The 17,717-nt window shown below is 31.8% G+C and overlaps 1 long non-coding RNA gene across 1 annotated transcript; it reads right to left on the reverse strand.

The window, feature by feature from the left end:
* Positions 1-5,277: 5,277 nt before the first annotated feature.
* LOC139822248 (uncharacterized) lies at positions 5,278-6,780 on the reverse strand. Its single transcript, XR_011734479.1, has 3 exons — positions 6,671-6,780; positions 6,199-6,273; positions 5,278-5,579 (listed from the first exon to the last, which is right to left on the reverse strand). It is a non-coding gene; the product is annotated as an uncharacterized lncRNA (long non-coding RNA).
* Between the last annotated feature and the right edge of the window lie 10,937 nt (positions 6,781-17,717).

The following is a 17,717-nucleotide window of genomic DNA, read 5'->3' on the forward strand; positions in this document are numbered from 1 at the left end:
TGTATATTTCTGACAAAGATATCAAGTCTAAACTCATGGTATATTAATAATTAAAAAAGTATTTCTCTCAGTGCAATAATACACAATTTTATCCAATTAAAAACGTAATAGGTATAGGAGAATAACTAACGCAAAAATTAATTATTAATATCAATCATAGTATGTAAGAAAACAGTTCAGTTTTAACAAAAAAGGCTTTGTTGTAAGCGCGACAAATCAATCGTATGATTCGTGTATAATAGTAGTCTCTAAAACTCAAAAATTAATACTAGACTGGCTATATCTGCTTAATAACTAAAAATTGTTTTATCTAATTAGAACTGTGTAAAAGTATAGATCATTATTTATTTTTTGCGGTTTTTGTACGAATTTAGATCTGCCTAAGGAAAAATGTTTCGAAATTTTTAATTTAGTATAGTAGTATTGACACAGAAACTCTCAAATTAGACATTTAAATTTAACAGAATAATAAATTTCTTTCGCCAGTATATAGAATAATAATTAAAGTAATTTAAATCGACCGTGACTGGCAATATATAACGTCTTTTCGATATGAACATTGAAAAATCGGTGCTCCATCTTATAGTTGTTATTGCGATAAATATTACCACAGCTCCAGTGGTCGAATTGGCACGACACCCGCACGGTATACATACGGGAGGTTCCAGGTTCAAACCCTGGCTGGAGTAATATTTTTCGCAATAAAAATTAAACTATTTAATTTAGAAATTACATCAACTGACCAAAACCTATGGTCGAAATTAATAATGTCTCAATGATTGATCCGAAAAAGTGCTATGTGAATCCGGCAAACCAAGTTGGCTCACAGTTTTTTAATGTTCATATCGAAAAGACGTTATATATTGCCAGTCACGGTCGATTTAAATTACTTTAATTTAAATTTAATTTTAATTCATATTAATATTAGTGATTCATACATATATTATTTGAAAAATGTATGTCAGAAATTGATAAATGATTGACATACATAACTGCATGATACATAATATAATTACGAATGCAATTTTAAGTACGCAATGATAATTCCTCGATATTTTTATTTTGTAATATTTAATTCTAGTTGAATATATGATCTCCAGAATATTATTACTTTAAACATTTTAGTTTACGAAAATTATAGTTAACGAAAAATTATAATTGCATGTGTATGTATGTATGAGGACTTATATTTCTATTAAAATAATATTATAAAAATAAATTCTGTCCCTCTTTCTCTCTTTTTTTTTCCTAAAATATTATTACTTAGATTTACCAAATTTATCATTCAATTATTATTAAAGCACTATTAAGTCTTTTTTATAATTAGTCTTGTAGGTAATGATAAATTTAGTAATGTTAAATAAATTGTTAAATGTTCTTTGAGAAAATACTATCGTTTTATCATACAACTTTGCATTTGTTTTCATTCTTAATTTATAAACAATATAAGATTAACATTTTAGGCTATAAACCGCTTTCACGGATTTCTGTTTAATTCGCAGTTGATCACGAATTAGAACATTTCATGTAAAATTTTCCGTTACGATCTTATAATTTTTGTTTGATAATATCTAGGCCTGCAACTCACCCTGAAATTTGGGGCTGGTTGTTACAGAGGTAGGTTGTTACAGTGCCAATGGGAGCTAAACCAAAAACGCTATAGTAACGTTAGAAAGAGATAAATGATCACGCCAGTGTCGGCCGACATACCGCGCGAGTTAGTGGCGCTGGCGTTCTTGTGAGAGGAGCCCGGACAAGCAGCCGTAAAAACGCAGATTTGTAACATTTTCATTTTTTAGTATTATTGGTCTAGCACTTGTTATCTAAATAAGCAGAAATGTCTATGTGTGGTATATACTCTCTAATTCCTTCTGTTTACAATAAACCTTACTTTTATAAGCTTTAAAAATATTTGTGTTTTAATAAAAGTGACATTTTCTCGGGGCAGGTTGTGACAAACCACAATTAATTTATGATAGATAATTTATGATGAATAGAGCTTATAACTTTTGTTTAGATTAAAAGTTACTTGTATTTTTGTTTTTAAAGAATTTTTATTTAAATAAGAACATAATTTTACTTAATTTTTATTTTTTTATTTTTATTTTGTTGTGATAAAGCAAAGATACCAAAAAAAGTAATATGTCTAAGTTTTTCGCTAAATAAGAACATAATTTTATTTAATTTTTATTTCAATGTGATAAAGCAAAGAGGCCAAAAGAAATTGTATGCCTAAGTTTTTGTTTAAAATAACACTATAATTTTATTTAAAGTCAAAAAGTACTATATTATTACTTGGACTTAAACTTTTTTTGTAATTTGTTATAAACAATAATATTTCATTTTTGTTCGAATTAAGAAGACAAACCATGATATTCTTAATAAAAAGTTTGAGATTACATTTGTTTTTTGTTGTAACAATTTACCCCGTGTGGTGTAACAACCAGCCCCTGGTGTGGGGTAAAAAGTTACATGCCTCTTTTTTCAGAATTTTTTAATTTATATAATTTCTAATGAGCGGTTATATAAAACTATTATTAAATTGAAATCCGATTAGTTACTGAATCTAGCAAGCCTAGATTCATTTATAAAAACAACATAATCAAAGAGTTGAGACACTTTATAGAAAAAAATGTCACAACCAGCCCCGGTCTCACCTATACCTAAAACTTTGAATATATTTGCTTTCAAGTAGTAAAATGATTATGAACTAACCATTATTGTTATTCTTACTATTAGGACAAGCCGGTCGTCGTATGGTGTCCCACTATTATTATTATTATTATTATCATCATTATTATTACTTTATAATTATTGCCAGAGCTTTTTTAGTTTCAATCATGAATCTACTTACGCACAATACCACGGGAAGGATAAGAGTTGGACTTTAAAAGTGCATTTTTTATTTACTTTTTTTTAATTTACTTTTTTGTACTTTTTTAATTTACTTTTTTGTTTTTTTTTTATATTTTTCAAGTTTTTTTAATTTTTATGTTTTATATATATTAACCTGAAGAAACTTATTCATCATCCTCACTCTCGTCATTTGAATTATTGCCACATTTTCCAGTACATTTGCAAATTTTACTGCATCAGGACAAATCAGCAGCACGTCAAGGATATGAAATAGATGTTCTGCAAGAAAAACTTTTTGAACTACAGTTACATATATATTTTTGTAGTAATTGAAAACTTGTAAGACCTTCAAAATAAACGGGAATTAGTTGTCCATTAATTAATTGCCATCCGTACTCTTTTGGATCAAGAATTTCAATGACTGGAAAATGAGCATTTTTCCACACATATACTTGCCACGTACATCTTTTTAAGTGCATTTCCTACTTTTCTTCAACACTTAAAAAGATGTACGTGGCAAATACACTGAAAAAAAAAATTTTTAAATCCAAGAAAATATTTATTTGGATAGTACTAATGACATATTTACTTAATATAATCACATATTTATTTAGAATTAGATATTTTTACTTAACTTAAGTAAAAATATATAATTCTAAATAAGTATGTGATTATATTAAATAAATATGTCATTAATACTATCCAAATAAATATTATCTTGGATCTAAAAAATTTTTTTTTTTAGTGTATATGTGTGGAAAAATGCTCATTTTCCAGTCATTGAAATTCTTGATCCAAAAGAGTACGGATAGCAATTAATTAATGGACAACTGATTCCCGTTTATTTTGAAGATCCTACAAGTTTTTAATTAGGTACTACAAAAATATATATGTAACTGTAGTTCAAAAAGTTTTTCTTGCAGAACATCTATTTCATGTCCTTGCCGTGCTGCTGATTTGTCCTGCAGTAAAATTGCAAATGTACTGGAAAATGTGGCAATAATTTAAATGACGAGAGTAAGGATGATGAATAAGTTTCTTATGCGTTCATATATTATATTAAAACATAAAAATTAAAAAAACTTGAAAAATATAAAAAAAAACAAAAAAGAGTAAAAAAGTACAAAAAAGTAAATAAAAAATACACTTTTAAAGTCCAACTCTTATCCTTCCCGTGGTATTGTGCGTAAGTAGATTTATGATTGAAAGAGCTCTGGCAATAATTATAAAGTAATAATAATGATGATAATAATAATAATAATAACAATAATAATAATAATAATAATAATAATAATGCTACACCATACGACGACCGGCTTGTCCTAATAGTAAGAATAACAATAATGGTTAGTTCATAATCATTTTACTACTTAAAAGCAAATATATTCAAAGTTTTAGGTATAATATGATTACGGATCGCATTACGCAACAACCTCGTGCGTAATTAAAATTTCTTCACGTACGTTTGGGCAGCATTGTATCTACCATTATAGGTGTATCTTATGTAAAAAAGTACGCTCTACAACTTTCATTTGAACATTTTTGTCGAAAAGTTAACCACAAAAAAATTATGGCGTGTTTTATTAGAGAAAATATAAAAAAATATCGAAAAATTTGACTTTTCGCCAAATTTCACTGTATTAATGATATATTTGACTATTTTATAATGCATATTCTTAAAGTTTACACTTTTCTGAATAAAATTCGATACTAATAATTTCAATTTTATTAAGCCAAATATGTGAAAAAAAATCGAGAAAAATCTTTTGTTCAAGACGCCATTTTGTATTGTTCCGATGCGCGAACTTTAGCGAACTTTTGTTTATTTACTTGTCACACGATGTACTTTCGATATTTCATAGTTAGAGCTGGTTATCTCGTCGTTGCCGGTTACTCGCATTTTAGAAGGCTTTTGGCGGTTGAGTTGCAGGCCTATATACATAAGTAACACATAGTGGAGAAATATATTTCCTATTTATTAAAAATTGTTAAAATTATTTAAATTAAAGTGAATATCGTTACTAATTGCGAAAGAAATGCTTACCGCCATTCGTACGTTTTCTGGAGGTGATATATAATCTTGAGTATCACATCCATGAGCGGAGAACAAATATTTAATATCGACGTTCAATGTCTAAAATCGACAAACGTTTTATATTGATGTTTTATATTGACTGTATATCTCAAAATATGTGTTAATGTAATAGTTTAGTCAAATTTCTTGTTATATTCTTACATGTATTAATCTTATTTAATTTTGAATACCTACTTATATGTTGGTTAAAAAAAAATGTTAATTAAAATTAAATATTTTTTATCAGAATTAACATTTTAAGTTTAAATAATATTAAATATATAAATTATAACTCTCAAGCTATTTAAACGTATAATTAATAAGTATTTATTTGAAATATCCTTTTGTGATATTTTTAATGGTTTATATGGCATTCTTCTGAACATATAATATGAGAAAATGTAGAACGGAGTATTTATATGTTGTGATTACGTTTTTTTATTCTTAATATTAAACACTGATGGAATAAATGTACTACAAAAAAATAAACTTACCAAACCTGTCAACCAAATAGTACTAAATAGTACTTGAAATGCGTTATATAAGATCATAACGGTATTCAGCTGAAAGGCCGGCCGTTTTTCCATCATTTTTGGTCCAACTTTTAAAACAAATATTAAATAAGCGCCGACGATACATAACATAGGACCTGAAAATTACATTAGAAATCAAGTATCTACCACTGGATCTGTCATAGAAAAAAAAAATATAATTTATTTATTTTTGGCAAATTTTTCAAAAGTAAAATGTGTTATTCTTATCTATACACATTTACGTACAATATATATGATAAAATATAAAGTAATAATTGCGTAAATATTATTAGAATATGCGTGAAAATAGCATTAAAATTCATCTGTGAAATATTAAGCAGAATAGTTATCACATGTTAATATCGTGTTAGTATTATGAATAAAGTAGGTATTATTATATGAAACGTAAAGATTATTCCTAAATCCTTTTACATGATGTGTCTGATAAAATGGATGCCATGTGCTTGGAACATGCGTATATTTATGTTTATTAATTTCTACGATAATTTATGCGAGTATATGTACGAGAGATGTCGTTTATAAAAATCATTCTAACAATGACGAACCTTTTAACATAACAAAATATTAGATAACAGGTTACCTCTGTCAAGTTTCACGTACATAATTTAGAACATTTTGTAAATTTCTGAGTTTATTTATAAAGAAAAATATTCTTTATAAATAGAACAATACTCTTATGGTAGATTTTGTGCCATTTTGTTAAAAAGAACTTACTTCGAACATTTCTTAAGACTTCATTGTAGTTGTATGAGACTAGCCATTTTGATGATGTTTTATTTACCAGAAAGTCTAAAATATATCAATTTTGTTTATTACATTAAACAAATTATACTGTTGTAAAAAACAAGTAGTCGATGTAAATTCATCATAAATTTATATTTGCTTTGCTTTTGAAAAATCTTGATGCACATTCAATAAAAAAATCGTGCTGTTTTACTATTTTATAATATACCTATTATAATGTGTAACAAATAATATAAATTAAAAAGTTAAAATTAATACTTGATAAAATCCTAATAAATAAAAACAAAATAAATAAACAATACAATATAAAAAAGTCACTAAAATAAAAACTGAAATGTCAGAAACAACATGCGAAGTTATGTAACCGGAAATACTTAATTGCCCAACCAACCACAATATTCTTATATAAAAGAAGATGACAAATATAAAAAATAATAATTACCCGTTTATCATGGTCGATATTCATTCATAAGGGAACAAATAACAGCACACTAAGAAAATAATGACAATTACCTGAGACACGTACCTGATGTAAGTACGTGCCAGTAAGATTTACGAAGACATGTGTGCGCTAGCTAAACTGTTGGAATTGCATTTAAAATTTGATACGCTAACACTATTGGTTAAAGATTCTAAATCTAAATCATATGATTACGTATACGTCATATGCATAATGTTATATCCGGTTCTCTTTTATATAACTTTCATGTACAATACGTTATGTAAACTATAGATTTTCAGTCTAGATCTAGGAGGCATATTATAATGTATTGAAATGAAGCCTTGGAATATGTTTCCTCCGCCTATCTCAAGATTCACAGGTTGAATCTGATATCTCTGCTAATGAGCTCTTATGTCTATTTCTATCAATGTATAAGATTAATTTGTAGCGAACACACTTTAACTTAAATGCTTAACTCAGCGACTTCAGTCTTGGTTTAACTTACCTTTTCTAATTCTAAGAATTGGAAAAAGATGAATTTCCAGTGATTTACAATACAGAGTGGATCGGCCGTCATATTGGATCACCATCCTGGATTTCGATTACCGCCATTTTAGATTTTGCTTCTTTGGGATCGGATTTGTCATGAACCACCCGCACAACCATTTTCAAGTGGATCCGGTAAATTGTCAGTAGTTTGCGGTGCGTAAATGCAGTTTCTGACCACCATATTGGATTACCATACCAAATTTCGATCACCCAGCTACTGATTCGTGGTCAACCTACTATTAACTCTAACACAGGTCATTTTAGAGCTGTTTTAATCACGATTTTTTTCGTTTTCTAATAATTTCGTTGAAACCGTTCATGGATTTCAGATGTTTTGGTCGCCATTTTGGTACCGCCACATTGAATTCTGCAAAGTTGCACACGGCTTTCGATAGCTCTTACCCATAGCTACCTCTAGGCGCAAAGTAGTTTTTCTGCGATGAAAACAATTATGGGCAGGCCGGTGGCCCGGTTGACAAATTTTGCCCCACATATATACAATTATAAAGCATATAGAAAACTATAAAAATTTTACTTACAACATTTTTTATATATCTTATTGTTTCGACAATAATTACTTACGCACATAGTACGGATAAGCATGGATAGCGTATATACGGAGGCGTTTGTAATTAATTCTTGAAAATGGTTTATCGTAACATAACTTTATTATATATGGTTGAATTCGTAAAAAAAATAACCTCTTATTTGGTGATAAAAAATTTTTTAAATTTTGAATAAAATGTATTGGTGGCAAGGGTATATTTTAAAATAAATGAAATAAAAAAATTGTTTTGTCATTATTTCAAAGTCCTTTTGAAGCCATTTAATTTCCATTTTTGAAAAGTTTTCTATCTCTTACAGTTTCGGAGATATTCGGCCCGAAAGAGAAAAACCGATTTTTTCGAAGGGGTGTTTCACCCCCTAAAGATGAATTAGAGCCCCTATAAAAAAATACGTGTCTGTTGGATTTTTGTGTTTAACAACATACTTAAAGGAAATTCAAATCGGAGCCGAACAGTTGTGGTAGTTTCCTTGTTAGATGACAATTTAATAAATAATCAATCAATTAATAAATAGTTAAATAAAATACAAGCAACAAGCGAAATATATTAGTACCGCTGTAGAAAGAAATTTTGAAAGCATTGTAGAATATTATTCAAGCATTGAGTGATTATCCAAAACGGTTTGCTCCGAGCAATTTTAGCTCCGTTCTCTCGGAAGTCTCAAATTTTAACGGTTCGGTTCGGTTTACATCCCAGGTTCCAAATAATTTACTCCATAAATTCATCCGGTTTTTAGAGCAGTTTTTGAACTCAAACCGATTCAAAAACGTTGCAAAAAGCATATTTTTACTCCGGTTTTAAAATTCGAAATTTGCTTTTACCGGAAGTAATAATTAATGTGAAAGAAAAAAAACTATCTTAAAATTATTAGAAAAGATAAAAACAAGGTAATGATGAGTATGCGAAGAAGGTAATCCATTTAGATAGAAGTAAGTTTTTTACTGGTATGTGGAAAATGTTTCAAGAAGAAAAATATAGAAATTCCTTTCTTCCATTAAAACGCAAAAGATAACATATATTTCAATAAAAGTTAAATAATATTACAAAAATTACATGATATTACATAAGGCATTGCTTGTTAAAAAAACTTTAAACATATTAATGATAGTAATATATTCACGTGATTTCTTAATATCCTAAAATAACAGTTGTGTAGCAGATAATATATATGGAAATAAAGAAGTTATATTCGTTATTCGCCTAAATATCTTAATTATGCATGTTAATTTTACTAGCTGGTTACCCGGGCTTCGCCCGAGAGTCGTTTTTCTTCAAACGACTTCATTTGTGTTTCAATATCCTTAACCCTCCGAGAACACACCTATTTTTTCATTCACGGAGAACATTCTGGGTCAATCTGAGTAATGGTGCGTGTCCACCTGCGAGTAAAACTCTCGAGAGTAGCTCTCGAGATTGATTCTCGCAAATGGACATATTCCTGGAGAGTACCTAACGGAGAATGAATCGCAGCTCTCGGCGAGCGAACTTTTCAAGACCTACTCGCAAATCGACACGACGTTATTTTACTCTCGGAGATCAGCTCGCCAAGCTCGAACACTGTTCGTATTTTGAGAGCTACATGTTGAGAGTAAAAACCGAGATGGCAAAAGTTTGTTCCTTTGATGACACAAAAGGAACTTATTGAACAATGCGGACATCATGAACTATTGTGGAATACGATACTTTATAACTACATGTGACAGAAATAAAAAAATTTAAAAATTTTTATGTTTTGCAAATAAAGTGCGAAAAAATTCATAATTTAAAGAATTAGGTAAGAATGTTTTTAATACATTCTCTAATTACTTGGTCAATAATTAGTTACACTTTAGTTTTACATACTTTGCACGTTTTAGTTACAGTGCTGAAATTAAATACATTTTTACATCGCGAATTAAGTACATTTAAAAAAAAGAAAATAAATATTTAGTTTACATATAAAAATCTAATATATCAAAGGTATTTCGCAAACTGAAAACTAAATAATAATATCGCACTATGTATTTCACTTCACAACTTTTAAGTCTGCAGAAACTTTTAATTGTTGGGGGTCTTCAATTTTAAGCTCTCTAATTAAAGCCGATCCAGCACCGAATGTACACCTGCGATCAATCTATTGCTTGACCCAGAAGGTCTTTTTGTTTTTATTTAACACCCTTTTCCTTTTTAAAATAATGCTAGCCACTATAGCAGCCGCAAGTTTTTTCGTTTACGCGACATTATGATGTCACTACTCTCAGACATCGACTAAAAAAATACGTAAGTGGTTTTGGGTTTTGAGAGAACTCTCCGAAAGAATACTCTCCGGATTCTCGCGAGATGCTTGCGAGAATACAATGTCAGAAAAATTACTCTCAAATGGACAGTGTCAGAATAACTCTCGAGAGATATTCTCGAGAGTTTTAAGGTGCATATCCACCTGCGAGTAAAACTCTCGGGAGTAGCTCTCGAGATTGATTCTGACACTGTCCATTTGAGAATAATTTTTCTGACATTGTACTCTCGCGAGCATCTCGCGAGAATCCGGAGAGTATTCTTTCGGAGAGTCCTCTCAAAACCGTGTCCACTTACGTACTTTACGTGATCCACTTACGATCTCTGAGAGTGGTGACATCATAATGTCTCGTAAACGAAGAAACTTGCGGCTACTATAGTGGCTAGCATTATTTTAAAAAGAAAAAGGGTGTTAAATAACAACAAAAAGACCTTCTGGGTCAATCAATGGATTGATTGCAGGTGCCGGATCTGCTCTAATTAGAGAGCTTAATAAGATTGAAAACTTCCAACAATTAAAAGTTTCCACAAACTTACAAATTGTGAAGTAAAATACATAGTGCGATATTATTATTTAGTTTTCAGCTTGCGAAATACCTTAATGTTAGATTTTTACATGTAAATATTTAATCATTTTATTTTCTTTTTTTTAAATGTACTTAATTTGCGATGTAAAAATGTATTTAATTTCAGCACTGTAACTAAAACGTGCAAAGTATGTAAAACTAAAGTGTAACTAATTATTGACCAAGTAATTAGAAAATGTATTAAAAATATTCTTATCTAATTCTTTAAATTATGAATTTTTTTCGCACTTTATTCGCAGAACATAAAAATTTAAAAATTTTTTTATTTCTGTCACAGTAGTATTCTACAATAGTTCATGATTTCCGCATTATTTAATAAGTTCCTTTATGCAACACGTGCATGGAAAGTGCCCCATTACGCACGCTACGCGTGCGTGATAGACCACTTTCCAGGCACTTGCAACATAAAATAGGGATGAGTGTAAGTCGTGTGTAAAGATGAAAATTCCCGGGTGCGGAGTTTACGCACGAGCCGAAGGCGAGACTTGTTACACAAATAACTATTGTGCATGTCATCAAAGGAACAAACTTTTGCCATCTCGGTTTTTACTCTCAACATGTAGCTCTCAAAATACGAACAGCGTTCGAGCTTGGCGAGCTGATCTCCGAGAGTAAAATAACGTCGTGTCGATTTGCGAGTAGGTCTTAAAAAGTTCGCTCGCCGAGAGCTGCGATTCATTCTCCGTTAGGTACTCTCCAGAAATATGTCCATTTGCGAGAATCAATCTCGAGAGTTTTACTCGCAGGTAGACACGCACCATTAAAGTTATTCTAGCATAAACAAAAGTTAAAGTAAAGCTTTGTAAACTTCGTAAACTTTGACATGCAAAATAATTAAATTTACTAATATTAAATGTTTCTATTATACATAATTCAAGCTAAACTAATTAATATTATCTAAGGCGTAAGACGCTACGGCAATGCCTATGCAATACGTGTGCTACCTGATGTTACTACGTTTACACGAGCGCGTTACTTCTGTATTAACTTACGATAATTCACTCGTTTACGCGGAGTAAATTATTGTAAGTTACTACAAAATCCCGTTTACGCGAAGGAATTATCGTAAGTTTAGTATGTGCTGGCTCTAATACTTTTTCACCGCAGTGTATAACATCTGTCGCTCGACGTTCGCCGCGCCGCGCCGCGCCCCGCTCGCCACTCGTCTCTCGACCCCCACCGCTCGCCGCGCGCCGGGCACCGTGTCAGTCCAGCCAGCCGCCGATGCCCGCCTCTATCGCTCCTTGTGCACTCATTCGCTCAGACGTTTTATTTAATAACTCGTTAACTAATGCGAATTTTGCAAAATGGTACAATACTTTTCTTTTCAGTTTGACCCAATCTACCCCCCCTATTCGGCTGTATACTTTTATATCTAACACCCTGTATAAAGTTAATACTTTATTATTTCATTATTTATTCACTTCCGGCGCAGTTATTACATAAATAAACACGATGTTCATCGCACATCGAACCCAAGCAACTCGGACATTGCATCTTAGTTTGACTGTACTGACACATTATCCTCCTCCTCAGAAGAACTGTTGCCATCGAAATGTTCTGGCTCGGCACTTACTATAACATTCTGAACACGTGGCCGCAAACTATACGCCATCGTGCTCACTATTGCAAACCGACGCTTAGTACATCTCCAGGGTCAGAATGACCCTACACCGACTTTATATAATGTCCAACGCCTACTGCGTATTGCGCTGTATGTACAATGGGAGCATCCTAACGTATAGTTAGTACCCCAAAGTACAGCTAGAGGGCCTCAGGTCCGCCAATTTTCAAAATGCTTTTAAGATATTCACGATAAAACTCGAGGTAAGGTTCAAATTGACCCCTTGTGTTCTCGGAAGGTTAATCGAAAAAAATGCCTTTATTAGACAATGGCTTATCAGGCAATTGCAAAAAATCCTTTATATTTATTTTTATTTAAATTTTATTATATTTATTTATTATTAATTAAATTGTAATATTTCAAATTGCACAATATATTTTTTATTTAATATACCGATTCCCAAAAAGATCGGTAACAAAAAACTATAAAGTTTATAACACTCCCCGGGAAATTCTACCCCTGTTTTATATACAATTCTTTAAGATTCGGTCAATTATTTCCCGAAAAATTTGAAAAATTTCGGATACCGGTTCCTAAAAAGATCGGTAACGAAAAACTATACACTCTATAGAACTCCCCGAAAAATTCTACCCCTATTTTATATACTTTTGGTAAAAATTCGGTCGAATAGTTTAAGAGTGTATAAAGAACAGACATACATACATATATATACAGTCATTCTATTTCTATATATATAAAAGAAGATGTCCTGACTGACTGACTGACTCATCAACGCTCAGCCCAAACTCCTGAACCGAATTTTTACCAAAAGTATATGAACATCATTGTTGATTGCTGTGCCGACGGGATCGTTTAGTTTCGTCGTTTACTTTTTAAACTGTATATTACTCTGTATTCCTTGGCTCTCAGACCGATTGGTGAGTTTCATAAGATTCGTTTTCAAAATTGTTACTTTTTAGTCTGTGTTTCTGACCGTTGAATCATGAAACTCGCCATAGGAAAGTCAGAACGCTCTAATTATTGCAACGGCTGAAGATGGCTCAAAACTGAGCCGAAACGTATCGAACACTGTTTGGAATGTGAAAAGAAATAATAAATTCTATTGAATTTACGCCCCAGGATCAGCGTCTGACCCTTACTGCCCTGACTTCTATTTTATTTTTAATTAATAGTTAGGGGAGAAGGAGGCACTTTAGGACAGAGGCAGTTTAGGACATCTCGAATGAAGAACAAAGAGTGATGGCAAAAAAACCAGTTTTTTTGCCCATTTTTTGGACCTCAAATTTCAAACTTCTTTTTATGCTAAATAGTACTATATAATGGGACATTAAGTAATCGCAGGGAAATTTTAAGATGAGCATAGGCACGATTCCGGAGATATGAAGTAGTGAAAGTGATGGATTCCCATAATCCATGAAAGTACACGAAACTCTTCAAGTGTCCATACCAAGGAATAAAATATATATGATGAAGTGAAACATATCGTTTCTTAAGAATTTTTTTTACACCGGATTAAAATATGACCTTAATTTTCGTCTTTAGCATGAAAATTTCCCGAGATAGATGGAGTTGAAATGAAACTTGACACCGCCTCTCACGAATCGGGCTGTTTATCTTTCAATTTGAGTATTTCCTCGGTAATTGAATTGCTTCAAAGACTTGGTCAGTGGTTAATACGGAAAGTATTTTCAGGGTGCTTTATAAAGTATAAATGAAATAGCGGTAAATAGTAGATCGTCCATTTTCTGAACAATGAATCGTAGATGATCCATTCGACAGAAAATACTCTCAATAATACGTAAACTTCAGCCACGCATTCTTCCTTATGCAATACACCTTGACTGGAAATAATCACTTTCATCCCCTTGTATCTTCGGAACCGTGCTTATGCTCATTTTGAAATTTTACTAGGATTAATGTTTTATTTAATAGTACTTTGCCATGAAAAAATTTGAAATTCGAGGTCCAAAAAATGGGCAAAATTTGCCACCACTCTTTGTCACTTTTTTTCATGTTAAACGCATTTTTCGGTTGGCAACCGGTCAATAGATATACTTCACATGTGAGCTTCCGCGCTGTTAGCTGTCAAACTAATCTACAAACTGCGTTAGTGATTTTTGCTGGCTGTTGTAATTATTTTGGCCCGCAAATGTAAGTATTTTTATATTAAACTATTGCTCAAAAGAAAATTTACTTGTATGTTCTCTGGTTATGATTATATGTTTTGCGTTGTAATGAACTGTTGTGAGCGCACAACGTAGTTAAGAATAATTAATGCACTTGGCAACACCAAGTGCCTCATACGTGCACCATACGTGTCAATAGACATACAAATAGCGATGTATTAGACCGCGTGCGACAAAATCTAGACTCGCGATTTACAGACGATAACACGTCGGAACTGCACCCAAACGTCCTTGCAGAGCGAGAATTTTCGTTCGGTGAAGTAAACGCAAGTTTAGCGCGCGAACATAACGATAATAATAACGCGAACAATAGCGAAAACGACAGTGACGTACTACGACCAGACCCCACACTTAGTTCCGGTATATCGGACAATAACTCCCAGAGAGGAGAATTTTCGCTAACGTCATACGACAGCAGCATATTCGATCCGACAGAAGAGGCTTATACCCCTCGGGCCAACAAAATGAGCCAACAAGAAAGAGCGGATCCGGATAAAATACCCCGCGACGAGATTTAAAATGTGCCGGTGACCACCGAGCAAGTCAACGCGGAAATAGAGAGAATCAGACCCTCGGTTAACAGGCGACCGTCCGAAATTGACCAAAGCCGAGCGGCGCAAACAAGTCTAGAAGCACGGGACCGGGGGTGCTCAACGACATCCTGAACATGATGCGCGACATGCAGGACCGCATGAACCGTGCAGAAGCCACGGAATTCGACCGCTCTGTCGAGCTCCTTCGCGCCGTACGTGATATTAGTACAGTCACTTTAGATAAAAATCAAGCGAAACCTCAGAAAAAATGTCAGCAAGGTGAATTTTGGCACAGACCTTTGTTTTTGCATAAGATTGAAGGGGGAAAAAAGTTTACCATTATACAGTGGCCGCTAAGAAAAATAATTAAACAAATAGGGCTCAAATTCCGTTTTCTTACAAATATCTCGTTAAATATCGATTTTACAAAAAAAATACAAGAGTAGAAAATTAAAGAGTGAACAATTTTGCACAAAAAATGTTCTATAAGTTTTTTTTGTACGAGCAATACTTTTCACGTAATAAATTATGCAAGATGTACGCGGCGCGGTGAATGTACGGAGCGCGCCGACAGACGTCAAGTGAATTTAAAGCGTCGCACGCGCGCACAAAAAATATCATAAACTTTGAACGAATCATCGTACAGAAATGAGCAAAGAATCGTTGAAAAGCTGAAACCTTCAGCTTTTTAATGCAATTTGTTTCGTTATTCTACGACAATTTTTGAAAATTCTACGATGGATTAAACAAATTGTTACATGCAGTTTTTGCCTTTTTTTATAAAATCAGTCACAAGTAGGTTCCAAATTGTAAAAAAAAAAAAACGCCTGCAGGATATTACAGTATATACTTCATACTTTGATCCTACCAGAGGAAAAAAATTACAAAAATTTTTTTCTTTAAAATCAAGCTATTGACATTTTCAGTAATCTTTAAATTTCTTTATAAAATGTTAAAATTAAAATAGTCATAACTTTGCGAAAAATTGCGCTAGAAACGTCTTTGAAAAAGCGATTGAAAGCTTGGAATGTCTACTTTTAGGTCTCATATCGCTATATTTCGTCATTTTTTGATTTTTTTATTTATTTACGTAAATGTGTAAATTATCGCGAAAAACCTTGAACTGATTCTGATCATCATTGACATAATGTATCAGAAGTATGAATAAACGAATATATACTTACTTATAGTAGATTTGTGTAAAAGATTACAAGTAAAGGGAAGGGGAGAGACCGCTTGGGGCCAATGACAAAGAAGAAATATTTGGACGGTGGTGGGGCTAGAGTTCCTATAATAAGAGTTAAGCCCATAGTGGTGACGATTTTTGATGGTCCCGCAAGTTAGTCGAGTGCGACAAGCTGTAAGTGGGAATGGAGCTATCATAGTCCAATGTTTGACAAAATCATTTGGCTGTATATGGCGGCGGTTTGTCTAACTCTTATTATAGGAACTAGGACCAATAGCTTATACCTGAAGGCTGGTGCGTGTTAAAGTTTAGGTTCAGTTCAGGCTTTTGTATATGTGTGTACAGTGACGTGTCTTTTGTCTGAACGCAAAGAATTATTGAATGTCAAGTATGTATATATATATATATATGGGTGTTTTTAGTTATATGTTTGATTGTTTGATAGTTATATGTGTCTCATGTACATTTTAATATACTTAAGCATAATATAACAGAATATTAATGTGTTAACAAATTTCATGTGTTATAGTTTTGCCAACTTTGCAATATATAATGAGCAAATATATATCTTGTTCTATATTTTTTGTTTAATTCTTCTTGGAGCTCATTATATTTCGGAGAGAAGAAGTAAGAATTTCTGCATAAAATGCTGATGTTTGTATAATATAAACTATAAATCTAAATTGCTCAAACGTTACGGAAAAATATATATGGTGTACTAAACCTAGTCTTCAATCTATTATTGCTTCCGAGGTATTGAACATGAAGTTTTAACAAGCATGGTACAAATCAGATTGCATAAAGAAGAGGAACGCTTTGCGATATAAAGCTGCAGCTTCCATCATTCGCAGTTTGTCAGAATACTTTTCTTTTGTTTACTGACTTTAATTTTGACTTTAATTTTGACTTTATTTGACTGACAATGTAATTTTGTAACTACTCTAATTTTAATTCTCTTTTGACCTCAGTTTTTCTCCGTCTCCATATTATATTAAAGTATATTATATATAGTACAATTTTTTTTATTATAATTAAATATTACCCTTGGCCCCAAGCGCTCTCTCCCCTTCCCTCTACTTGTAATCTTTACACAAACCTACTATAAGTAAGTATATATTCGTTTATTCATACTTCTGATACATTATGTCAACGATGATCAGAATCAGTTCAAGGTTTTTCGCGATAATTTACACATTTACGTAAATAAATAAAAAAATCGAAAAATGACGAAATATAGCGATATAAGACCTAAAAGTAGACATTCCAAGCTTTCAATCGCTTTTTCAAAGACGTTTCTAGCGCAATTTTTCGCAAAGTTATAACAATTTTAATTTTAACATTTTATAAAGAAATTTGAAGATTACTGAAAATGTCAATAGCTTGATTTTAAAGAAAAAAATTTTTGTAATTTTTTTCCTCTGGTAGGATCAAAGTATGAAGTATATACTGTAATATCCTGCAGGCGTTTTTTTTTTTTACAATTTGGAACCTACTTGTGACTGATTTTATAAAAAAAAGCAAAAACTGCATGTAACAATTTGTTTAATCCATCGTAAAATTTCCAAAAATTGTCGTAGAATA

This window comes from Temnothorax longispinosus, chromosome 11, assembly GCF_030848805.1.
Source record: "Temnothorax longispinosus isolate EJ_2023e chromosome 11, Tlon_JGU_v1, whole genome shotgun sequence".
NCBI lineage: Eukaryota > Metazoa > Arthropoda > Insecta > Hymenoptera > Formicidae > Temnothorax > Temnothorax longispinosus.